Here is a 24741-nt window from a genome sequence, read left to right as displayed (position 1 = left end):
TGAAACATATATGTAAACAAAAGCTAAGTCAGTGGCAGTGAGGTAACTCTGATAAAAGTGGAGGGTTTCCTGTATAATGCCTCATTGTGGAACTCAGTGAGCCTTGGAAACTATCCACATCTACATAGTTATGAGGTATACTGCCACAGGCTGCTGTATGGGGAGCTCTGAGCAAGATCTTTGACAGTCAGTTCCTCCTGAAGGTGATTTTTAGAGCGTTCATTGTATCTGTTGTTGACTGCCATGTATTGTAATTGGCTTAATCACGGCAGGAAAGGAACAAATGAGGAAATCCAACACTACCTCCACCAGCAGCCCCTAGGCCTCACCCTCACCTTTGTAGCCCAGGGTCATGACCTCATGCTGGAGGAGCCAGCAATCCCCCGCTGGACCCCACATCACCACTGGTGAAAATGTCAGGTGAAAAAGTGAACAGTCTGAACAACATTCAATTCTTTTTTTTTTTTTTTGATTCAATTTTCTTTTGTTTTGTACAGTAGTTTAATCATGTGACCACTAGCAACATCTGAATCACAGCTGTGCAGAAATTCAGACCAGCAGAATGATTACTTATATGGTATTGTTTTATAAAGCAGTTTTGTAAACATCTATAAGTTAATATTGAGAGGCACAATATGACCAATTATGCTTGTTTTTGCTCAACCAACAAAACTAGTTTGATTAAAATGTTCCAAGCCATCAATTTCAAATTCTATGCAGCTAAAACACAACATTCAGTTGATGCACAGTGAAATGTTTCAGAGCTGTTAAATAAATATCCATATTAAATAACTAAACTGACCTAAAATATTAGTATATAATGTATGGATATTCCAAGTGAAATTATAATATAATTTACAGGCTAATACATTTTTAAGGTAAGTAGAATATATTAATAACATTAATTTTTTTTTTCAGGTGTTGTAATGTCCACTTTAGCCTTTGTAATGATGCTCAAATAGGAGCAGTGAAAGGAAAAGTCCAGAATCCAAGTGTGACTTCACAGCACTCACCCACTCAACTCATATGACTTCATCACATCTCTCTGCGTGTCCATCAACACATTATAATTACTGACTAACATCTTAATTGTCAACAGACTGGAATCCTGCTGCCTGTTCAATCATGTGCAATTCATTACTTATTTTTTTTTTCCTTTTCATTCTTCAGACATAAATCTGACTTCAATTACTTTGTCGATTTTTTTTCTTTTAGTTGGATGAAAACACAAAAAATGCAAGTCTATGGCATTTTTAATCTGGTTCACTGTCCATCAGGTGAAAATTACCAGTCTGATTTATTTAAAAGGCAAAAGATCACCTCTCTTCGACAGCCTGCATGATTTGAGGAATCGTTCATGTTTGTACAGACAGCTCACATTATGCAACAAAGTTTAATACATACAGGGTCATAGGTCTGCTCAAAACCCCAACCCTAAATATGAGCATTAGCATTCTCGTCTTAGCATACACAACTAATAATTATTCTCAAATCTTAAATGCTTATTGTTGGGTAATTAGTGGCTGGACTGATGGTTCTGTAAGTGCTCTTCTAAATGCCATGTGAACGAGCTCCAGGCTCCAGACAGCAGGGCTGAAAGGTTTCTGCTCTTCGATTTGGATTGCTTTGCTGTGGAGCACGAGTCTGCCCTGGAGTCAACCTTCTGTGTGTTTACTGCATCTCCGGAACTATCCTCCCACTTTCAGTTTTTTTATTTCCTCTCTCTCTTTCCTAAATCAACACACTGCTGTTTATTTGTGCACAGTCAACCCGAGACCACTCCAGTACCACTGGAGCTAAAGGAGTCACCCACAGCACCAGCATCTCCACAAATAAAGACAGAAAGCTCTGAAGAGTATAAATGCCACACTGGATATATTATACTGATAGAGAGTGATGGGCACTCTTAATCCAAATATTTGACTCCCAAGTGCATTGTGGAGAACTTTAAGGTCTGCCAGGAAAGCACTTTAAAAGGATCTCACTTGTTTTGCTCATCTCGCTCAGGCATGAATAAGACTGATATAGAGGACAGTCCGGCGATAGCACTTCATGCACGTGCCTTTACTGAATATTTGTAATAGGTTTATGATGCTGTATTAGTGCTCTGCTATTCCAAATATTTCAGAGAGTGACACTTTAAAAGTTAGTATGACTTTGGGTGTGATGGAACCTAAAGATGAGTAGGGAATGCACTGTTCCCCAGACTGTTACATTAAGAAACATTTTTCATAATGATAGTGGCAGTCTGTAAGTGCTATATTTATAAAGCCAAAAAAAAACAAAAAAAACCTTCCAAAAGGTGGTTTTATATATTTGCTGATAACAATGCTCCTGTATATGAATGATATCAATCTCACATGTTAAAGTGTCCATATTATTCTCATTTCCAAGTTCATAATTTATAATTTTTTGGGGGGCTGCTAGAATACATTTACATTACATTACATACATTACATATATATATATATATATATATATATATATATATATATATATATATATATATATATATATATATATCAACACGTTCTCACCCCATTCGTCACATATTGCCGAAATAATGATAACTGCTAATAGTGATAAAAGTCTAATTTCTTATAAAATCTCTATTGTTTGTTTTCCTAGATGGTGTCTTCTTCATTTTCTGCTTTACAAATCCCATCTCTCTGTTTCTAGATGTATTCATCATTCTCACTTTCCAGGTATTCTAAGTCACTTCCTGGTAATGTTGGTCAGTGGATTACATGAGATATTCAATTACAAATTTGGCCTTTATTTTGTCTCTTGTTTGGTGCATTTTTTCTGTCTCACAAAGCTTAATTTCTGATGTTAAAACCAATGTCTAACATGCATCTCATCTAGTTTTGATTAACTTTTAAAATATACTGGACCTTTTCTGGTCCACAAACCAACTATTGGTTGAAAAAGACTCTGACACTGGGACAGAAGGTAATAGTGAGTGAGGTTTATTGAAAGTGTGGTATGGGTTAAGTACGGGAGATAGGCAGAGGAGCTAGATCACTGAGATCACTGATTCCATTGTAACTGACAGGATGGGGATTTCCAGAGCCGTCGGTGGGGTGACCAGGAGGACAAAAATGCTTGAATGAGGGAGTGTGCTGAGGGTGATGAGCCTGACCAACTTGTGACAGACTCATGGACAATTCTTTATTTTAGGAATTTAATAGTGCATAAAAAAAAAGCATGAAGCTATTTGTGTTCATAGCTTTTTCTACACAGCACAGCAAACAACACTGCATACATGACTTTTTTTCTGTTTTATATATAAATATATACATATATATATATATATATATATGTACATATATAACATTAAAAATACATGAACAGAAAGTAACTCATTCAGCAATCCAGCAGCTCTCAACAGCCCATTTTTGATTTGCACTCTGAACTGAAAGCCATGTTAAGTGCGGTACCCCATGGCACAAAGAAAAATGATGATTATTGATGCTACTGTGGACTACAGTAAATCAGTTGAGATGTTTCTGTGTTTGCAGAGTGCTAAATACAGTACAAAAGGGGGATGTCTTCATAGCTTGTAAGCAATTATCACACATAGAAGACCACCTACAGTTTAAATACACGGAATTATGGATATGGTTTATTTAAGATGGCTGCTTGTAAATACAAATCCATGATCATGGAGTGTGTGGAAAATGTTGATCGCTACAGTCCCAGCAGGTGTTCAGCAGACAGTATGCAGTATGCTCCAGTTTCTCTCTCTGTGCATGTGGAAGGGAGCGTTTAGCATTGACAAACAAGTGGGGTCTTTAAAGTAGAGTCCTCTGTAGAGTGGTTCAGTGCTAAAGCTATAATGTATTTACTGAGCTTTTTTTTCCCTGTGATGTTTTAGTAGCCTACAGTGCATCGGCATTCATTGCATTCTGTAATTAAAAATGATACAGAAGAAGAATGATCTAGTGTGATCATTAAAATTAGATGTTGATGTTGTTCTTGATATCTTCAGGTAATTTAGTATTTTGAATTAATGAAACCATGCAGGGGCCCATTTACCCTGGTAAATGGATCAGATGGTCTCATTAAACTGCAATATTGTTTGCTGCAAAACTACATTAATAAATGTTTGTATTTACAGTATTTCCTTTCATAGCACAGTGGCTGATGCAGCATCATCCTGTACATGAGAACAACAAGCAGGAGAGATTTGATTGATGCTTTGAATGTCAGGGGAATATAACTCCAAAATTTCTAATTTTGTTCAAAAGGTGCAAAAGGATCCATGAGGTTTTGAACACTTCTGTAGTTCCTATCCATTAATTCTTTTTCTTCCTTCTAGGCTTGTTTCAGAGGCGTTAGATGCATGATATGTGAGCATTGCATTGAATATTTCAGTGGCTGTCTGCCTGGCCCATGCTGACCTGCCTGACATGTGGCGTTGTGCTCTTGCTGGAAATGCCCTGTCACCTTACATCAGCCAGCTGGCTGGAAGAAGCGGCTGCCCCTCTTCTCCTCTCCTTTTTCTCTTATCCTCTCCTTTCTGGTATATCTTGAAATAAACCCAACATAGGGATCAGAGAGGAAGTTAAACAAATTGTTGCTAGCACATACGTGCCACACTTGGTACAGTTTCATGTAATTTTAGACTAAAATACTGTTAAAGCTCACATTTGATTTTAGTCACCACAATAATGTTTGATATTTGTGTGTATGACACTGTGTGAATCTTCTGTATATTTGTATTTACCTCTGAGCTTTTGATGAGCTTTGATTTTGACGAAGTGCGTTAGCTTTCTAGATAGAGAGATTTTCACTGTAGTTAATTTAAACCAGTAAAAATTATAATTTTGTTACATTACCTTATTTTGTTATTGTACATTTCAGCCCACCGTTGTGGTGGAGTAGGTTGCAATAGATCCAAATTCAACATATCCTTTTATCTCTTTTTTTCCTACTGTCACTATGAATTAATGTGAGTGGCTCTTTAAGGTCCTTCTTCAGTAACTTTTAAACTCACACACTGAAATGCGTGTGTGTATATGATTTTTCACTAACACTACTCTCTACAAGATCTTATTAATAAGTAAATGAATCAGCAAATGCTACCATGCAATATGCATCCCTGCATCGCTCAATATTTCATTCATTTAATAACACTCTTTAGAAAGTCTGTCTAACGTTTAGCAGAGCGGAAGATTTCTCTCACTCTTCTATACTGCAGCCGGCTGTGTTTTTGAAGTTTATTTTAACATTAAAAACTGATTTTGAAAACGCCAGAGTTAAAATGAGCAATATTTATCATGTTATAACAATCTAATAACTTGTAACTACATGCATATTACACCATATTGACACAATAATTACAGTTTTGATGGGGATTCAGGTTTGATTTCAGCAAATTAAACTGTCAGTTAATCAAACAAAGAAGACGTGAAGCCATAAACGGATGAAGAATAGTCTGACATTGTGTTTTTCTTAGTATTAGCTTTCTCTTGAAATACTTGAAATACTTTGGTGGACGGAGAAATGCCACTGTGTCAGATGTCTGTTTGTCAGCTTCAGTGCCTTGACATAACTAATCAAAATGACTAGCTGAGGAGCTAATAGCTGGTGCTCTGTCCAGTAGAGTCAAGTTTTTCAATACACACACCATCAAAAAAAAAAGAAAAAAAAAATTGCAACGTAGAGTGTGCAGGAAACTCAGTATCTGTATGCTGAATGATGTGCAGACAATCATCCGTATGGCAGAAGTCCATGGCAGGGTGTCTCGGTGACATCAAAGGTGAGTAGCACTGCTTTTAGCAATTAACAGGCGGAAGTAGCACACATTGTTAAAGTGCTCCATTTATAACACAAGAGCCTTGAGATACTGTGCGATCGCTTACTGGCATGGTATGTTGAGCAAGGCCTGGCGCCTTCCAGCCCTCAAGAGTGGAGGAGAGGTCAAGAGGGTCAAGTTCAGAGGCACAAACCTTTGGGTCTATTTTTGTTGCATCAGGCACTAATAGTAACTTATTTAAACAGAGGGGTTACATGGAGAAAATTTGGACTGTTGCATATAAACATATCAAATACTTTCAAATACTCACTGAATAAAATAACATTTAACTGGGACAAATATAATCACTTATTTAAATGTAGGTAAGATTACAATGCTTAACACCACTATTGCCAACCCATGCTTACTGGAAATAATCAATAACTGTAGCAATATTAGAAATTAAATCTCCGGTGAGTGGCAGTAAAAGTGTATTGCTCTATTGCAGTTGAAAATAACAAACCCCTTACACTAAACATAACGTAATTATGTAAAGTAATACATTTTGATATTTATATCACATAACCAGCTCTATGTGTGTTTCTTTTCTGACATGGTAAACTTTATCAGTAGCTCACCTGGCACAGCATTGCACTTGCAATGCGGAGTGCTCAGGTACTAGTCACGGTCAAGATCAAATTTTAACTCCGAATATGTGGTTTAGTGCCATTCACTGGGCATTTCACTTTTAAACTGCAATGAAACATGCAGTAAGTTACATAATATTGTTATTGTAGAAACATTGCCACAAGCTTGTGTTTCCAATGAGCCTGGGTTGAAAATATATGTATAGGTTTGTTTGCAGTTTTTCCGAAATGTAGGAAAAAACTAGTATTTCCAATGAGCCTGGGATTCAAATTACAATACAAAATAAAATAAAATATAATAAATAAATGCTAAACAAGCATTTAAACAAGCAGTGGGCTCACAAGTTCTTAACCATCCAACAAATCTTTTCCATCAGATCGTGACTATAAATGACAACAAGTGCCCCAGTTTGAGAGGAACTACCAGCTTTGATCATCTGAGAAGACACTTTGAGAGGCTTTTAGTATTTTATGCTCTGAGCTCTGAGGCCTCCAATGCTCCTTGGTGAATCTTGCTGTGTGCTCATGAAAGTTTGATGTTGAAATTAGGAGCTTGCTGATCTGACACCTATGCAAGCTGGAGACCCAGCAAAGTGCTGCTGGCCAGACAGATGGCGTGCTGTCGCCGTCATGCTGAATGGGACACTTTCACTCTCCCCCATCATCTCTGTCTGTTTCTCTGTCTACCTCTCTTCTTCTAAGCTGACAACATCAGAACAGTTTTAACAGGGTTTTAATGGGTTGGCTGTGGAGCTCCTCTGAGGCCTCAGAGTAACTGTGAACTTCACCTCTATCTTATGGGAGATGACATGACCTCCTTTCCCCTCACACACGTTTTCTCCCTCACACTAACACAAACTCACTGCATACACATTCTGTCTCACTATTATTCATGATGGTTTGGACTTGGTACTGGTATAAGGATGAGCTGACCTGAGTGGTTTGCCATGGGGAGAATGACTCGTCTTGTGGCTACCACATTGGCTGTTTAAGAGTGTGCTCATTATCAGAATGAGACATCATTGTGGTTTCATGGGGGATGTTGTAGCCCGCATACACCCTGAGGTCCCATAGGGTCCAAACCCTGGCTCTGTGCTGTCTCTCTGGAACTATTGTGCCTCAGAAGAAAAAGAGGCTAAGGAAGGAGGACAGAGAGAGAGAGATAGAGAGAGAGAGAGAGAGAGAGAGAGAGAGAGAGAGAGAGAGAGAGAGAGAAAGAGGCCAAGCTATTGGATATCATTCACTTTTGGTCTCACAAATTTAGCTTTGACTGCATTTAACACCACTTGGAATGTTAAATACTTACATTTATGTAGTCTTTACCCTAGAGTCTGTTTTTAACCTTAAAAATGTATATATTTTAAACATTATAAATATAATACGTTATATATATATATATATATATATATATATATATATATATATATATGTGTGTGTGTGTGTGTGTGTGTGTAGTTTTTTTTCTCAGTTTGACATTGGTATTTGTTGATTGTTTAAGGAGTTGTTGGAGTTTAGATGCTTTGAAGTTTGTCATATTTATTATAATATCAACACTGTTAAAAAGTAAATGATTTCTTATGGGTTCAGCTGACAAAAGTGTTTTAAACGCTTGATCTACATTACCAAAGTGTCTTTCTCTCACCTCTCTGTGTCACACACACACTCATAGATTCTTTCTGTCTCTTTCTTTAACATGAACTCTCTTCGCACATGCTAAAACACATGACACACTCTCAGACGCACACAGAGTGCCTGCAGCAGTAGACACTTCTTTCTCTCACAGGAGCTAATGTGCAAAGAGTGTGAGTAATCGGTCATGATGCACCATCTCAGGAGGGAGAGTGTGTCCTTCTCATTCAAACACCACAACTCAAGTCTTTGACTCCCCCAACAACCCACACACTCTTCATTACATTTCCAGAAACACACCAGCACTACTTGCACACCATTTATAATGATTTTACACAATGATCACATTACAGTGAAGCAGAAAGAGTGCTTACTATAACCAGGAAGGATGACCATATTAGACCAGTTCTGTCAACACTGCACTGGCTCCCTATTAAAATATTGCTAATTATTATGCTTTTTACTCCTTAGCCACCAGATCCAGTCTATATCCAGATCAGTTGGTTACTGCAGTTACCCGGATCCAGTAAGTATCCAGCCCAGATGGTGGATCAGCACCTAGAGAGCACCTCTACAGCCCTGAATGTCAGCGGAGACCAGGACAACTAGATGATCCCCAGAGACAGATCCACAGCCAAGAACTTGTCTCATAGACAGCAGGAACCAGATGAGTCCACTGCACAATGTGGCTTTGCTGCAGCCTGGAACTGAACTGCTGGTTTCATCTGGCCAGAGGAGAACTGCCCCCCAACTTAGCTTGGTTTCTCCCAAGGTTTTTTCTCCATTCTGTCACCGATGGAGTTTTGGTTCCTTGCTGCTGCGCCTCTGGCTTTCTTAGTTGCGAACAATTTATATCCAGTGATATCATCGACTTGATTGCACAGCTACTATTTAAACTGAACTGAGCTGGATGATGACATCACTGAATTCAATGATGAACTGCCTTTAACTGAAAATTTAAATGTAAAAATTTGCCTTATTGACACTATATTTTCCTATTTAATATAATACTGTAAAGTGTTTTGATACAATCTGTAAAAAGCGCAATATATAAAGGTGACTTGACATGATTTGACTACTGTGCAGAGAAGTTTGTTATTATGTAACCTATCCTCCAAAGAGCAGAGAGTAACAGTAAAGGAAGTTGCCACACACCATACTTCCAAATACTGGCATTAATATTAAATAGCCATTCTGAGTTAAATCACTTTTGCATTACAATGATGGAGAGAGATTGGAATGCCTGATAAACCGCTGTCCTGATGATGTATTTTTGTAGGCCAACCCAGACATTGGCATCTGCTTTCTTCCCTCAACAAAACCCCAATAGGATTTACATTGGATTACTGCAGCTCTGAAGCTCTGTGACTAGTCTCAGACTCTGACGTCATGCCCATGGACCGCTGGCTAAATGTCTGATGCATATGAGTCGAAAAATTGAAAACACTTCAGGAATGTCAAAGTAGTCATAGGATTGGTTGAATTCTACAGGATTTCTGTGGGATGTGTGTGTCGCGTTCTTTAACGTTCCACCTGGAAACAAAGATACCATGGTGCCAAACCCCCTCATGAAAGTAGAAAGCCGACGTGTTTACAGCAGTGGAAAAGCGCTTATCAGGATCAACTAAATGCTGGATTTTCAAAAGTACAGGTGCTGGTCATATAATTAGAATATCATCAAAAGTTGGTTGTGTAGCCTACAGAACTAGACTGAGAGACCATTTAAATGCCTTTGCAGGTTTTTTGAGTTAATTAGCTAATTAGAGTGTGGCACCAGGTGTCTTCAATATTGAACCTTTTCACAATATTCAAATTTTCTGAGAAATTGAATTTGGGATTTTCCTTAGTTTTTTCAGTTTTTCCAATTATAATCATCAAAATTAAAAGAAAGAACATTTGACATATTGTATATCAGTCTGTAATGAATGAATATAATATACAAGTTTGAATTTTTGAATGGAATTAGTGAAATAAATCAACCTTTTGATGATTTTCTAATTATATGACCAGCACCTGTATGTGAAATACAGAAAAATAATTTAAAGTTCGTGGTATAGAGTCTTTAAAATATGTTCAAGAGTTTTACGCAATAATCTGTTATTATGTCCACACCATGAAACATGACGATAAACAAAACAAACTGTGATTGGTGGTTGGACCTTCTAGCTGTTTGTTGACAGCATCACTGAAGCTGCTGTTAGATGTTCCAGATATCATAGAAACAGCCATGAAGTGGTTGATCGTATGAAACTTGTGCTTAGCCTTTGCTTTACAGTATACATGTGTTAGCTGGACCAACCTGAAATATAAAAATTATATGTTATTTGATCATAAGAATCAAAGGCAATGATACTGCATTCGCCAAAAGTTGATTCTCCACAGTCCTGGGGGATGGGGTCTTGTAGCCATTGATGCCTTTCAGGGCCCTCCACACTAATGTAGGATTGTTGAGGGAAAGCTTTCCAGAGTAGCTTCTCTTTGCCACTCTTATCTCCCTATCCCATCTGTATTTGGCCTGTTTGTACAAGGCTTTGTCCCCACTCCTGTAGGCATCTTCTTTGGCCTGGCAAAGCTTTTTGAGTTTTGCACTGAACCAAGGTTTAGCATTGATAAATGTCAAAGTTATGCCATTTTTACAGTTCATAATATTGTTTTCCTACAATAGGTTTACATGCAAGGTCAAAGAATGCTTACATTTTCTCAAAATATGCATTTAATATCACCTTATTTTACATAGATTCTCAAACGATTAGTTCAAAGAGGTACAAGTCTGCAGTTCAGTCTCTCTAACCCCCTCCTTTCTGTGAGCCTACTCTGCATTGATTGGTCAGGTGGCCTAGTCTGTTGTGATTGGTCTATGGCATATAGCGGTGTCTTAAACGATACGCCTATTTCAGTAGTTCTGTACTTTGAACACTTCATAGAAAATATAAACATCTATTATTTATCATAGTTGCAGGTTGTGATTCAGTGGACAAGCTGGTCCAAATAAACAACATACTGATCCAACTTTCTTCAGCAAGCATTTTGTAAATCCCTCGTTGAACTCCCTGAGATTAGAGAAGGAGTCGGCAGTAGAATGACGTGTTTGTGGGAAGGGTCAAGTTGTTTGTGGCCAGCCAACGTAAAACACAGGCACACATTATGCAAATATTTACCCCATGCCACATAGTTGTCACAGAAGTTGGATTCAAATTACTATTACTTGTCTCAGCTGTTCAAAGTCAATTCTTTATTTCAGGAGACAATAACTTTATTTATGATGCTCTTTCAGCTTTACAACGTTGCAGATCATTTAAATTCACATACAGCTACATTACACACTGCATGAAAGGCAATATTGGAAATAGTATAATGGGGGCACTTTAAATTATTCCTGGTTGGAACACACGTCCTCACAAAAACTGATGTAGGATGTCACGGTGTTAGTGAGCTCAACCAAATCATTGACTTCAGCCTCAGTAACAGTCAAATCAGTGCAATAGAAGATGAACCAAACAGTGATCAGAGAGTGGCATGCATCCTTTATATCGTTCCAGTATATTGCTGTCCCTGGTGGGACGTTTGCATGTGCTGTCTGTATTTAGGCAGTTTGCATGGGGAGATTAGCCTAAAACTACGCTGTTAGAATTTCACGAACACACTAGTGTGCTTCCCTTTTTTGCGTCACTTAGAGCCCTTGTGTAGAATCACAGTCCCTCTGACTAGAGTACAGTAAAATGACTATGACTATGTACAGTAAAATGTCTGAATGCTCAAAAGTTGGCAAACATTTATTTGGTGTGCTATTTCTGAGGTCTAGGAGTTCATCTCTGGTAAAGCTGATCAGGAAAAAAAAGAAGCTACAATCCGAGGCAGCCATTTTAACATTTCTTTTTATGAATTTGTTCATTGTCTTTGTTAATCTTTATTACTGTAATCAATAACCTGACCATGTAATCATAATTTATGTGGAAAGGGATAAAAGCTGGAAACTACAGAGAATTCTATGCATTTTTGGAGTTTGCTTTAAGCTGTATTGACTCGTCTAAGCTCTATTATCACCTGAAACTTACTGTAAATTATAGATGATAACTAAATGAGTTGTTGAGCTAAAACCTATCACTTTTGTGAAAACAAAGCAAAAGGCATCTGCAGTAATGGACTTATCATCTATAAATCTAAATGGAAAGAGTAAAGCAAAATATATGTCTCAGAGTACAGAAACAAAGTTAAGTGTGCTAAAGACATAACAAGCCTTTTACACATTCTGGTTGCTGCGTTAAAGATCTCTTTATGTCTCAATCACAGTCACATGCAGGTATTTCAAACAGCATCGTTTATTAAATGACGAGTTGCCGGATGGGACCCATCAGCATCAATTTATGCAGCTGAGGCTCTAAGCAAATCTATCAACAGTGATTGGTGAGAAAAAAACAATCAGAGGGCGGTCAGAAGCCAAAAGTTCAAACTCTCATGAACTGAACTGTTTGCCAGGATCTTTTTTTCTATTCATCCACCCCCCCTTCCTCTCGCATGGAGGAAATGAGTGTCATCTCCCAGAGATTTAGTTCTTGTGCATGTAATTTCTCTTCTCTTCTCTTCTCTTCTCTTCTCTTCTCTTCTCTTCTCTTCTCTTCTCTTCTCTTCTCTTCTCTTCTCTTCTCTTCTCTTCTCTTCTCTTCTCTTCTCTTCCTGTCTCGTCTCATTTCATCTGTTGTTTTGTCTTGTGTCTTTTGCATGTTGAAAATGTTATGTGTGTGAGGCAGGCAGTAAAGTTGCTTGTGTGTCACTAATTTGTGCTCATCAGGCTAATGATGATTGTAACTGCTCTCATATCCTGCATGTGATTTGGAATTATGAAATGTGATTGGCTGTTGATGGTCAGTGTGTGGTGTGTGATGACTGGTCTAATCAGAGGCATGTGCCTCCAGTAATCGTAACTGCATTCACACTGATCTTTGTGATGTTTTTGTGAACATTTGTTGATCCTTTTTAAATTCCAAAATTGTTCCAGCTAAACTTTGCCTTGCATTGTGTTAAAATTGAACATTCCTATTACCCTCTAGCCTTCCACGTTTTTCACATACTTTGCTTTAAAACAACTGCTTGCAAAAGCATTTCTAACTATTGTGAAATCAGAAACCAAGTGAGCATTATGACACTTTCTTTTTACTTGCACCCTGTCCTATCTCAACCTCTTCTTTTAAGTCAATGTTACCCCCTCATATGCTTGCCGAACATCACCCCCTGATGTAATTTTGCTGACTGCAGACTTGAAGTTTGGTCTTTGAACTTTTCTCTTCTAGTGTAAGATCTCTTTACAGTAGTGTAATGAAAGTAAACTTTTCTTAAAGCTTATTGCTGAATTTAACTGTATTTACACCCTCTAATTATACTGCATACTGTAACAGAACATAACTTGCAAAATGATTCCTGATTCATAAAATAATGTGTTGTAAGTTTTTGTAACAGTGTTTTGAAATGATCTCATTAGTGTTCTCTGGGCAGTGAAGTAGTCTGTGTATTTGATTAATTTTACTGTTTCAGTAAAATAAAAATAGTGCTTTTAAAGGCAAAAACTATTCCTGATCTACTGCTAGATGAACGATTTGCATGAAAGATAATGCAGATGAAAGATACTGCAGATGTTTTTGTCTTGTACCTGAAATCTGAATTCTCACTGCCCCCCTTCTCTTCAACTCACAGACACCCCAAGACATGCTTACCAGACACTCGAATGCTTTGACCCTCTGCCCTTTGAACTCCACTTGAACCGTCCATTTCAAGAGAAAGCAACACAGAGAAATTCTGAATAATCATATGTTTATTTGAGCAAGTGTCTGTGGTTTCAATAAATTTGATTAATATGCCATGCTCACAGAGTGAAAAGTGTCTTTCCTGCTCCAGGCATAATGTACTTCAACAATGGCATCTTATACCAATCCCTGACTGGAATGTGCTCCCTGGAGCAGCAACACATGGTGCATTAAGACATAAGAATGACTCATTTAACTATACTCCTACTGTGTGAATTAAATTTGACCAAGAACAACCCCTCTCATTGCTGCAAGTGATAGGAGAAGTGCGTGGGAATCATGGACTTGGGGTTTCTCATAGATTTTTTAAAACAGGGTCCTAAATCCTGCATCACAAGCCAGTTTAATTTAATAGCCTGTGTGTTGTGCCCATTTATATTAGGGGTTCTTAAATTTTATGTCCCAACATTAATTTTTATTAAGACTTTTACAAATTTTGAAATGCCTTACTATGTCTGCATTTATTTTTGCTATATATTTTTTGTTGTTGCTATTATTATTATTATATTCAGGGTTTAGTAGTACCCCCTGTCCTTGAACCAATCTGTAATTGTATTTCAACGAATGGTTCTCTGAAATGTCTCTGATGTTGCTCCAGAAACTATATACTTGGCAAAATCACAATACGCATACAATATACAAATATATACAATCAGTCATGTGCTCAAAAAGATCCCACAAATAATTTAACTGGACACTTTGTTTATTATTGTTTATATATTTATGTTTTATGAACATATGTACATATGTCCATTTGCCATGTATATATCCACAATATATCTCATAAGCTTGTTGTTAAAAAGGGTACAGATATCCCTATGTCACAGAAGTTAATGTGTTAAGCTGGGAATGTTTGGCACGTTGTACGTCTTACATAAACATACATGAATTTCCAGGTCATTGTAAGGTCAGAGTGCAGTCTCAGTGGAGGAAACTTGATCAGTGATGTTGGATATTTCAGCACTGAACAACTGGAGAGACACATGTCTGTCAGTAAGTGTGTGTTTATTTATACAGTATGTGTGTAGTGTCATAATCATATGTAGAGTGCTTAGTATTCCCTTAGTACAGATGGCAGGCATCACATCACCATGTCATGACAAATCTTTTGTTGTCTGGTCACAAATATGGGCTGTTGTTTGTGTCCCATCTTTAGGTTCAACAGCACCCTGCTGGGCCATTTTATTAGAGTTCTAGCCCAAATTCTCTATTGTTAAAAATCCACCCGACCCCCCTCAAAATGCATGTCCAGCATGTCTAGCCATGTTGGACAGTGAGTTTGAGAGCATGTGGAAGGACATAGTTCTTGGAACCAAATCTCATGTCTGTCTGGTGCATTACAGGTAAGAAGAATTGAGCAATGTCCAAGGGAGCAGTTAAACACATCTCCTCTGTATTTCTCCACTCCTCAGACCAGACTTATTTTTCCTGAATGGAGATGTCTAAAAGAGGTTTTTTTTTGTATGAACAAAATCAGAAATATAATTATGCTATTACAGTTCCCTTTCAAGGGAACTTCGAACAGCGTCCTCTTGGGATCGCTATGGGGAACACCTCGTTGTTACCCGTGTCTGAAGCATACATTGAAAAAACACCAACGAGTTGGCCGGCGACAGCCTCTAACGTCACTATAGGTGCAACTATAAGAACACGTCATTCTCTTCTTAGTCTTCAGTGACTGTTCTTTTTGAAGCATGCATCTGAAAGAACTGGTTAGAGCGATCTTTCTCTGTCTATCATAGCGACTACTAGCAAGCGTTTAGACAATGCGTGCATCCAGCGTTATTTGGCAGCCGATGACACACACAATCTTTGCGTCATTTGTTTGGGTGAAGAGCACGCATGCAATGTCTTTGAGGAGGCAATCTGCATGCATTGTAAGCTTTTTTCAATGAAAAAACTCTGCTCTCGTTTGTCTCTTTTTCCGAAAAAAAAAAAAAAAAGGCAGCAATCTGCTTCCCGCGGTTCAGGACTCCCTGCTGTTGAGGCACGGAGGAGAATGAGCTTGTGAGAATTACAGGTGGATCTGTCTGAGTGGCTTAGAGAGGGACATTCCCTTACGCACTCATTGGCGGTGGATGAGAGAGAGCCTCGGGAGGATGATGTTATATCTTTAACACTTTAGATAATGAGGTTAGTGCTCTGCTGGGTTTTTACCCAGGAAAAGCAGGATATATTTGAGGATGGTGAAGAAGCTGAGGCTGAGCCTTCTCAATCCTCCTTCCCTGCGTATGTAGAGCTGTTAGAGGTTATGGATCACGCCACGGCAAGTTGGACTTGTCATGGAAGTGTGCTGACAAGGTGACGCCATAAGGCCACCCTAGACGAGCGTTATCTTTCTGACCATAGCCATCCAGCTCAGGTGAGCCTTCCATTTCTGCCTGTTCTCCATACAGGGATCGAAAAGAAATGGAAGAGACCATTTTCTTCTCGCATCCATCGGTTCTGGCATAAGGGTTGTGCCAACATTGAGGTGATGTGTGAAAGCGGCTATGAGAGGATGCCCCCTGTAGAAGAGCTTTCTTTCTGCGGGAGAGACATCCTCCATTAATCTCCCTCCTTGCCATCGAAGCCCCTTCAAGAAATACATCTCGCTTAAATGGCAAGGCATACGCAGCAGCAGGTGAGGCTGTGGCTTCATTGCACATGATGGTGGTGCTTCAAGCATATCAGACTGATCTGCTAAGAGACCTCGATAGAGGCAAGGGCCTTTCTCCTGATCAGGTAGCCGAGCTGCGCCGCACCACGGATCTCTCTCCATGCTACCAAGCGGGCCACCTCCACCATGGGCAGGACTATGGCGGCCATGGTTGTAGTGGAGAGACATCTGTGGATGAAACTGGCAGCCATCTGGAAGAAAGAAAAGGCTTTCTTCTCGATGCTCAGGTTTCGCAATCTGAACTTCGGTATTTCCATTGAGACGGTAATCAAGAAGTTCAGGGATATGAAGGCACGCTCCGCTGCTTTCAGATCCCTCATTCCAAGAAAGTCCAGGTCTGAGCCTTAACAACATAGGAGTCATAGTCTATCTCGATCCGAGGATCAGAAACGGGCACAGAAGGCTAGTGTTGCGACTCATGCTCCTCCCCCGCCTGCTGATAGGGGTAACATGAATCGTGGGTGATGGGGAGATAGGCGTGATCTAAGGGATGTGATCCAGACGAGGCATCAGCGTTCTCGTCTGAATCAGAGTGATACTTTGTATCTACTTGTTCTCTTTGGGGGTTTTTACATCTGCCTTTATACTCCCCTTCCTAATTCCCCTTTAACCACCAGCTCTCGAATTCCTTGCAAACAGTCTCCTATGCTGGGCCTATGATGTTTCGGTTGGTTCTATGTTCATATTAACCAACTTACTGATGGTCCGGACTAAAGGGTGTCGCCCCTTGTGTGGGGCTCCAGTGCAGGAACCATCGTGGGTCAGTATGATCCATTCTGCATATGCTTATATATGTATCAAATTGCTGGTGGTTATGTGTGTACTAATCTTCTGTGAGTTTCTTTGCAATGCTTGACTACAGTGTTTACTAAACACTCGTCGGCATTATGTCCGGCCAGGTCATCCTGAGGGGTTTCCTGGCTGCTTAGTTGTTGCTGACACATCAAGCGGGAAGTGAAGGTGGTAGTTATGGAAGTCTTCTTGTATATGCTGCCTCAGGTGATGCTCCCCTCAACAGAGGTTTGTAAATTTGAGCTTGCCACTCCCATGCAGTTCGGAAGTTCGGCAACTCTGCGATGCTTAGGAACCTGTAAGTACACTTGCTAAGCTCTCTGTACTTTCTGAAAAACACATGGTGGTGAGTATGCATGTTGAACACTTTGCGTACTTTTTAAAATACATGTCAGTGGTAAGTGTGTCCGCAAGACTCTCTGCACTTTCTGAAATCCTGTACGGTAAGGGTTACGCCCTCGGCTTCACAGCCAGTGTGTATTTATTTATACATTCAAGCATCACTTCCCTCAAACATGAGGGGCTATTTGGGCAGTTCTCATGGTAGTTTAGCAGCGCTCCCCATTACTAAGAAGGGTCGCCTATGAGTGCGCTACTCTCTTTCTGAATTCGGAGTTCTCCTCTCATGTAGATTGAGTCCTCTGTTCTTTATCCAGAGCACTCCAGCATTATTTCCAAAGATTGAGTTGATGACTCTCAAACATATTGTTTTGGGATGTACCATTCCATCTATAAGCTGCTCTATCAGAGTACCACGAGAGCCCCCTCCTTAAAGCAGTATTTAAAATCCATGTTATGGTAAGTGTGCACGTGAAGTCTTTCCGCATTTTCTGAAATCCACACTGCAGTAAGTTTGCACGCTAGTACTCTGCGTTCTTTCTAAAAATCCTATATGGTGAGGGCTTTGTGTGGTTGCTTCATGCCCTTTCCTGAGTTGGTAAAAGCCCCATTCATCTTTGGCGCCACTCCACCTATGTATCCTTGGATACCTATCTAAACAGGGTGTTGCTACTAGGGATCTGTTGAGACAGCTCCTTCAGCAAGCTTATGCAAAAGCAAGTGGTAGCCCCTGTGTGACAGGCAAGACTTAGTATAAAATGCTGGGTTCTTAGCTGTATCCCTATAAAGGAATCGTTCTTGATTCCAAGCCTTCAGCTCTACCAATTCCAAGCCTTCAGCTCTACCAGCTCTACCGAGGCCCTAACAATTAAGTTGGGTATGTAGCTTAGGCCTTTGGCCATAAGGGGTACTGTCACAGACAGCCGTCTAAACGTCCCAGGGGCAACACCCATGGAAATGGTAGAGTTGGTACTTAGTGTTCACCATGGTTCTGGCCTACACTCCCCTCAGCATGGCAGCGTGGCTATACTGTTCCCCATAGCGACCCCTAGAGGGCGCAGTTCGACGATCTCTTGAAAGGGAATGTCTCAGGTTACAAATGTAACCATGGTTCCCTGAGGAACAAGAAACACAGTGTTCTCTAGCTCCCTGCCATGCTTCGGACACAAGCTTCAAACGAAGAAGTGAATGATGTGTTCTCCCGAGGCCGATTTATAGTCGCGCCGGTAGTGATGTCAGAAGCTGTCGCTGGCCAATTCATTGGTGTTTTTTAAAAGTATGCTTCAGACTCGGGTCACAACGAAGTGTTCCCCATAGCGACCCCTAGAGGACGCAGTGTCTCATTCCCTACTCAGGGAACAAACACAACCCCTCAAAAACACACACACTACAACACACACTGTCTCACACACTAGAGAGATTAATTCATAACACTGTTGCAAAAACCTTCTTTTGCAATCAGGCATCATTTTACAGCTCAGTGCCTCTTACAGTATACAACATGAACAAAGGAGATACATGTTAAATACAGCAGATACAGGGAATTTCAACAATAAGCTTTAAGAAAAGATTATTTTCATTACACAGCTGTAAAGAGATCGTACAGTACAGTAGATGAAAAGCACTAGAAAAGAAAAGGTCACATCTACACATGGTGGATGTATTTATTTTCTTTTGTACTATAATACTGTATTCACAACCACAAACGCTTACAGTAAAATCTTGCTTTCATGTTACAGTTTTCTCCCATTGCTTGAACACTATACTGTAGACACATGCTTAAACCGAAGTAACATAACTTGAATTTGTTTGTACTATACCTTAAACAAAGTGTAACCATACCTTAAACAAAAGCGCTGCTTTGCACTTTAGTTGCAATTCTGTAACACACTTGCTCCTTTCTGCAAACAAACTTGCACCTAGACACTACATACTATTTCATACATAAGACACTTAGTTCAAAAATGAAATCTCAGGGTAAAATTGGGAAAACACATCTATTCAAAATACAACAACACACTGGTCAATTGAAAAGATGTTGACACACACCTGAAAACACTTACTTACAAAACTGAACACCAATCAGCCAGCTACAGAAAGGTCTCGGTTAGGCCATTTTAAGAACTTTGCCAGTATGGAGGCAGGGAGAGCTAGAGGCAGAGGAAGAGGAAGACAGACAGAGAGAGAGAGAGAGAGGAGAACATGGTCAAAGAGCCCATGTGAGGAACATTATTTCGGATGACATAAGAGCAACTTTGGTGGACCATGTCATAAACCATGGCCTGACTATGAGGGAAGCTGGGCAGAGAGTCCGTCCCAATCTAAGCCATTTCAGTTTCATCCGTAATAAGGACATTCTGACTGGAAAACAGGTAAGTCTTCAACTCTCTACTCAGACTGTATCTAGAGTATTTACAGTACTACCATATCACGTTACTGTATCACATGTATTTGTATTCCAGGGTGGCTAATGCTCCTTTTCCAACAAAAGTGGTAGTTTTGTGAAACATACCATGATAACATGTTGAGATGTTTCAGTAATGTGTATGGTAAATACAGTAACGTTCAGTATACACAGAACTGTGAAAAAAAGGAGCAAATGATAACAATTTGTGGTTGCATTTTTCTACAGAATGGCTAGAAGATCTACCGGGGGTGGACGCCAACGCCTGTTCACCCAACAGCAGGAACTTGCCATAGTGAACCTAGTCAGATCAAACAATGCAATCCATCTCCACCAGCTACAGCAACAAATACTTGCATATAGGCAAGTATTCAACAACATAATCGGGTAAGCATTACAACTATCAGATGCATCTTGGTAAAGCACAGAATGACCATGAAGCAATTGTAAGGGGACCCATTTGAGAGGAACACTGTCAGGGTCAAAGAACTTCGACATTTACAATAAAGAATGGGTGCAGTCCAGTAACAGATGAATATGTACCACTGGATTAGTACCACATAGATACATTCAAAAAGCTACACAGGTACCTGTGTGGTGAGGTGGGTTGGGTTGGTTCTGTACATGTAGTAGAGTAGGTGTGTGCTTTGAGTGAAGCCATCAATATGTATTTTTTGTTACAAAGAATCTTGGACATGAATGGAGCTGCCCAGCGGCATGAATTTATTTACATTGACGAGGCTGGATTCAACCTTAGCAAAAACAGACGAAGGGGATGTAATATAATTGGCCAAAGGGCAATTTTGCATGTCCCGGGGACGCGCGGGGAAATATCACATTTGTGTGGTGCCATAAGTTTTCGAGTCCTACTGCACCATTATGCCAAACTGGGTCCCTATAATGTGCAACACATCATCACATTTCTAGATGCACTTCATGATGCAGCCCAGGATTTGTTGTTGCCTCGGATAATGTTAGTTCCTTTTCGGGAACTCGAGCTGCGTCGACAACGCTTTGGGGAACGTCCCTGACGAGACCGACTCTGAATATCGTGTGCAATCTGTCCATCGGACGGGCGTGACGTCACGGGCAGGGTGACGTAGCGACCAGGAAGCTATAAAAGCACGTACCGTGCAGCTGGCTTCAGCTTCGCTCTGTCAGCAAGCGCTCTGTGTGTGCATGTCAAAAGTCTGTCCCGTTGGTCCTATTTATTATTGTCTGTCCCTAGCCATTAAAAGATCGCTAAAACAGCTCAATATGCCAAAAGTAAGAGCATAGACCAACATATTAAGGGCGATTCCAAGCCACTTTATAGATTGTGTGTTCCTCCCTGCCCTCGCTACATTACGAGTGGGGATACACACAGTTTGTGCCTGGGATCAAAGCACGCTGAGTCAGCTCTCGAGGGGGCCGACTGCCCGCATTGTGAACGATAGTGCCAATGCGGACGCTTCGATCCCGGAGGGCTCTCTTCGAGAAGTGAGCCTTCCCCAGCGTTCCTCGCGATGCCGGTTCTGCTTTCGCCGAGGCGGAGCCGCGCCGGCATTCGTTGGGTTCGCGGAAAGATCTGCTGGAAGGAATGGAGACGGGCAGGTCCTTATCTCCTACCTTATCCACCAGATCTGCCTGATTCCGGGGTTCGGAAGCCCGAGCTTCGGTTCTTCCCCCCCCCCCGAGCATCGGGCTTGACGCTCTGCCTTTCTTTCTCCGAGGAGATTGACACGGAGGGCGTTGGCGAGCTTGTAGTTGCACAAACATAAAGTTGCATAAGCACAGTATAAAACAAACAGTGTTATGCCTTATACGGGTAGTGTTAATGAGCAGCTATTTAATCTCTGAGGGGATTAATATTGTTTGTGTGACTAAGCTTCTAGCGCGCTGTCGAGGCAACGCGTGTATTACATCATTTTCAGTTTTGATGTGAATTTTTCCATACCCGACCGCGTGTCTGGTTATTTAAACTCCATTTAATAAGCAGGAGTTAGTTCTACCACTTCAAAGTGTACTTTATCACAATCTAGACCGTGTTTACTTGTCTGATTGTTTGATTATTTTAAATTCTGAGGAATTTAATGACATTGAGAAGTCAATATATCACTACAATGTGTACTTTATCACAATCTAGACCGTGTTTACTTGTCTGATTGTTGAATTGCATTATATTCTGAGGAATCTAATGACCATTATCTAACTTAAAGGAGGTCAATATATCACTTCTATGTGAATTTTATCTCAATCCAGACCATGTCTACTTGTTTGATTGTTTGATTGCATTAAATTATGAGGAATATAATGACAATTTATTTGACTCATGAAGTTAGATGTACTGGAGGGACTGCTGGGCAGGAGCAGCCCCCTCCGCGTACAAACAGAGTGTTGCCGCCCGTGTTCCCCGCTTAAGGAAACAGGACCAGAGGCTGAAGCAACGCTCCGGGCCAGTGACTTCCCAGTCTAGTCTGAAAGAGCAGACTGGGAGTTCAACGGCCAAAAAGTCATGACGCATTTCGGTCACGACTACAGAGGGCGGCCCCTACTGGGGTAGAGCGGTGTCCACCTCATTACACGGTGCCCGTCTCACCTCAGTGCCCTTGGGAGGTGGGTCTGCCAACCCTGCAAGAGTTTCAGGGTGCAGCGGCTTCCAGCGAGCACTGCTCTCAGTTATTTCCGCCCGTGAGCGTAGAGGAGCTGAGACGCTCGCCGCCCCTTCGGGGGCCTCTTACACCAGAGGTCAGTCTCGAGAGACTGATTCCCTTAGTACATCAGTTAGCAGCGTGAAAACTACTGCCAAATGTATCTCAATGGGTCCCGCTGACATTCAATGGGGTTACACCGACAGTAGTCGGCCCCCAGCAGGCTCTGGTGATGGAACAAGAAGTGAATACCCTATTAAGGAAGGCGGCCATCGAGGTGGTCCCTCCTCTAGACAGGGAATCCGGGTTTTACAGCCGGTATTTCATAGTTCCAAAGAAGGATGGGGGAGGTTGCGTCCGATCTTAGACTTATGTCATCCAAACCTCTCAGTTATGTCACTGAAGTTTAAAATGCTCACTGTCAAACAGGATGTAGCCCAAATCAGATCCGAGGACTGGTTTGTCACAATAGATCTCAAAGACGCATACTTCCACAATTCCATCCTTCCACAACACAGGAAGTCTCTAAGTTTCGCTTTCGGGGGCAAAGCCTACCAATATCGAGTACTTCCCTTCGGCCTTGCACTCTCACCCCGCACGTTCACAAAATGTGTAGATGCGGCTCTGGTATCCCTCCGTATGCAGGGCATCCACATTATAAATTATATCGACGATTGCTTGATTCTAGCTCAATCAGAGCAGATGGCGGTTCGACATCGAGGTGTCGTTCTCGCCCATATGGGGGAGCTGGGTTTGAGACTGAATGCCAATAAGACTGTACTTTCTCCAGTTCAGAGAACCACCTATCTAGGCGTAGTATGGAATTCGACCACGATGCAGGCACGTATGTCTCCTGCTCGGATCGAGTCGATCCTCACATCAGTCAAGAGAGTCAAAGATGGCCAGTCACTCACTGTCAAGCAGTTTCAGAGACTGTTAGGGCTCATGGCAGCTGCGTCCAACGGGATACCATTTTGGCCTGCTGCACATGAGGCCCCTACAGTGGTGGCTCAAGACCAAGGGGTTTTCCCAGAGGGGAAATCCTTTCTGAACTATTCAGGTCACGCGGCGATGCCTTCGTGCCTTAGAGATATGGAAGAAACCTTGGGTCTTGAATCAGGGCCCGGTGTTGGGAGCTCTTGGTCGCCGTGTAACGCTAGCGACAGACGCGTCCCTCACCGGTTAGGGTGCGGTCATGAGTGGCCACCCTGCCCGCGGTCTGTGGAGCGGTCGCCATCTGACATGGCATACCAGTTGTCTAAAGGTGCTAGCTGTGCATCGAGCATTGAAATATTTCCTCCCAGACCTGAGAGGACACCATGTGTTGGGGCGCACCGACAACACATTGGCGATCTCTTATATCAGTCACCAGAGAGATCAGCATCCGTGTCCCTTGTACAAGCTGGCACATCAGATCCTTCTGTTGTCCCAGGACAAACTCCTCTTGTTCGGAGCAGTGTATATTCCTGGGAGATTGACTGTGGGAGCAGACATACTGTCGAGACAGGGGCCGAGACCCGGGGGCTTCACCCCAAGGTGGTGAAGTAGATATGGAGAGTTTTCTTGGACCTCTTTGCGACTCAAGAGATATCGCAATGTCCCCTCAGTTTCTCTCTAGTTCATCCAGCTCCTCTGGGACTGGACGCTATGGTACAGACCTGGCCGAGGCTTCGTCTGTACGCTTTTCCCCCTATCGCTCTGCTCCCGGGAGTTCTGGCGAGAGTACGCCGGGACGGGGTCCGTCTGTTGTTAGTAGCCCCGTTCTGGCCGAGCCCAGTATGGCTCGCAGATCTGATCTCTCTCCTCGACGGCTCTCCATGGGTGATTCCGATCAGGACAGATCTGCTCTCTCAGGCATAGGACAAAATATTCTCCCTCGCCCGGAGTCGTTCAAGCTGTGGGTGTGGCCCCTGAGGGGGCACAATTGTTAGCAGCTGGTCTCTCAACTGAGGTTGTTGAGACCCTACTCCAATCCAGAGCTCCCTCTACGAGGAAACTGTACGCCCTGAAGTGGTCATTCTTTACTTCATGGTGCAGAGATCGCCACCTTGACCCTGTTAACTGCCCAGTTGGTACAGTTCTGGAGTTCTTCAAGCTAGGCTC

The sequence above is a fragment of the Carassius gibelio genome, chromosome A5 (genome assembly GCF_023724105.1).
Source record: "Carassius gibelio isolate Cgi1373 ecotype wild population from Czech Republic chromosome A5, carGib1.2-hapl.c, whole genome shotgun sequence".
Taxonomy (NCBI): domain Eukaryota; kingdom Metazoa; phylum Chordata; class Actinopteri; order Cypriniformes; family Cyprinidae; genus Carassius; species Carassius gibelio.
The sequence above is the reverse complement of the archived record's forward strand: the minus strand, read 5'-3'. Positions refer to the sequence as shown.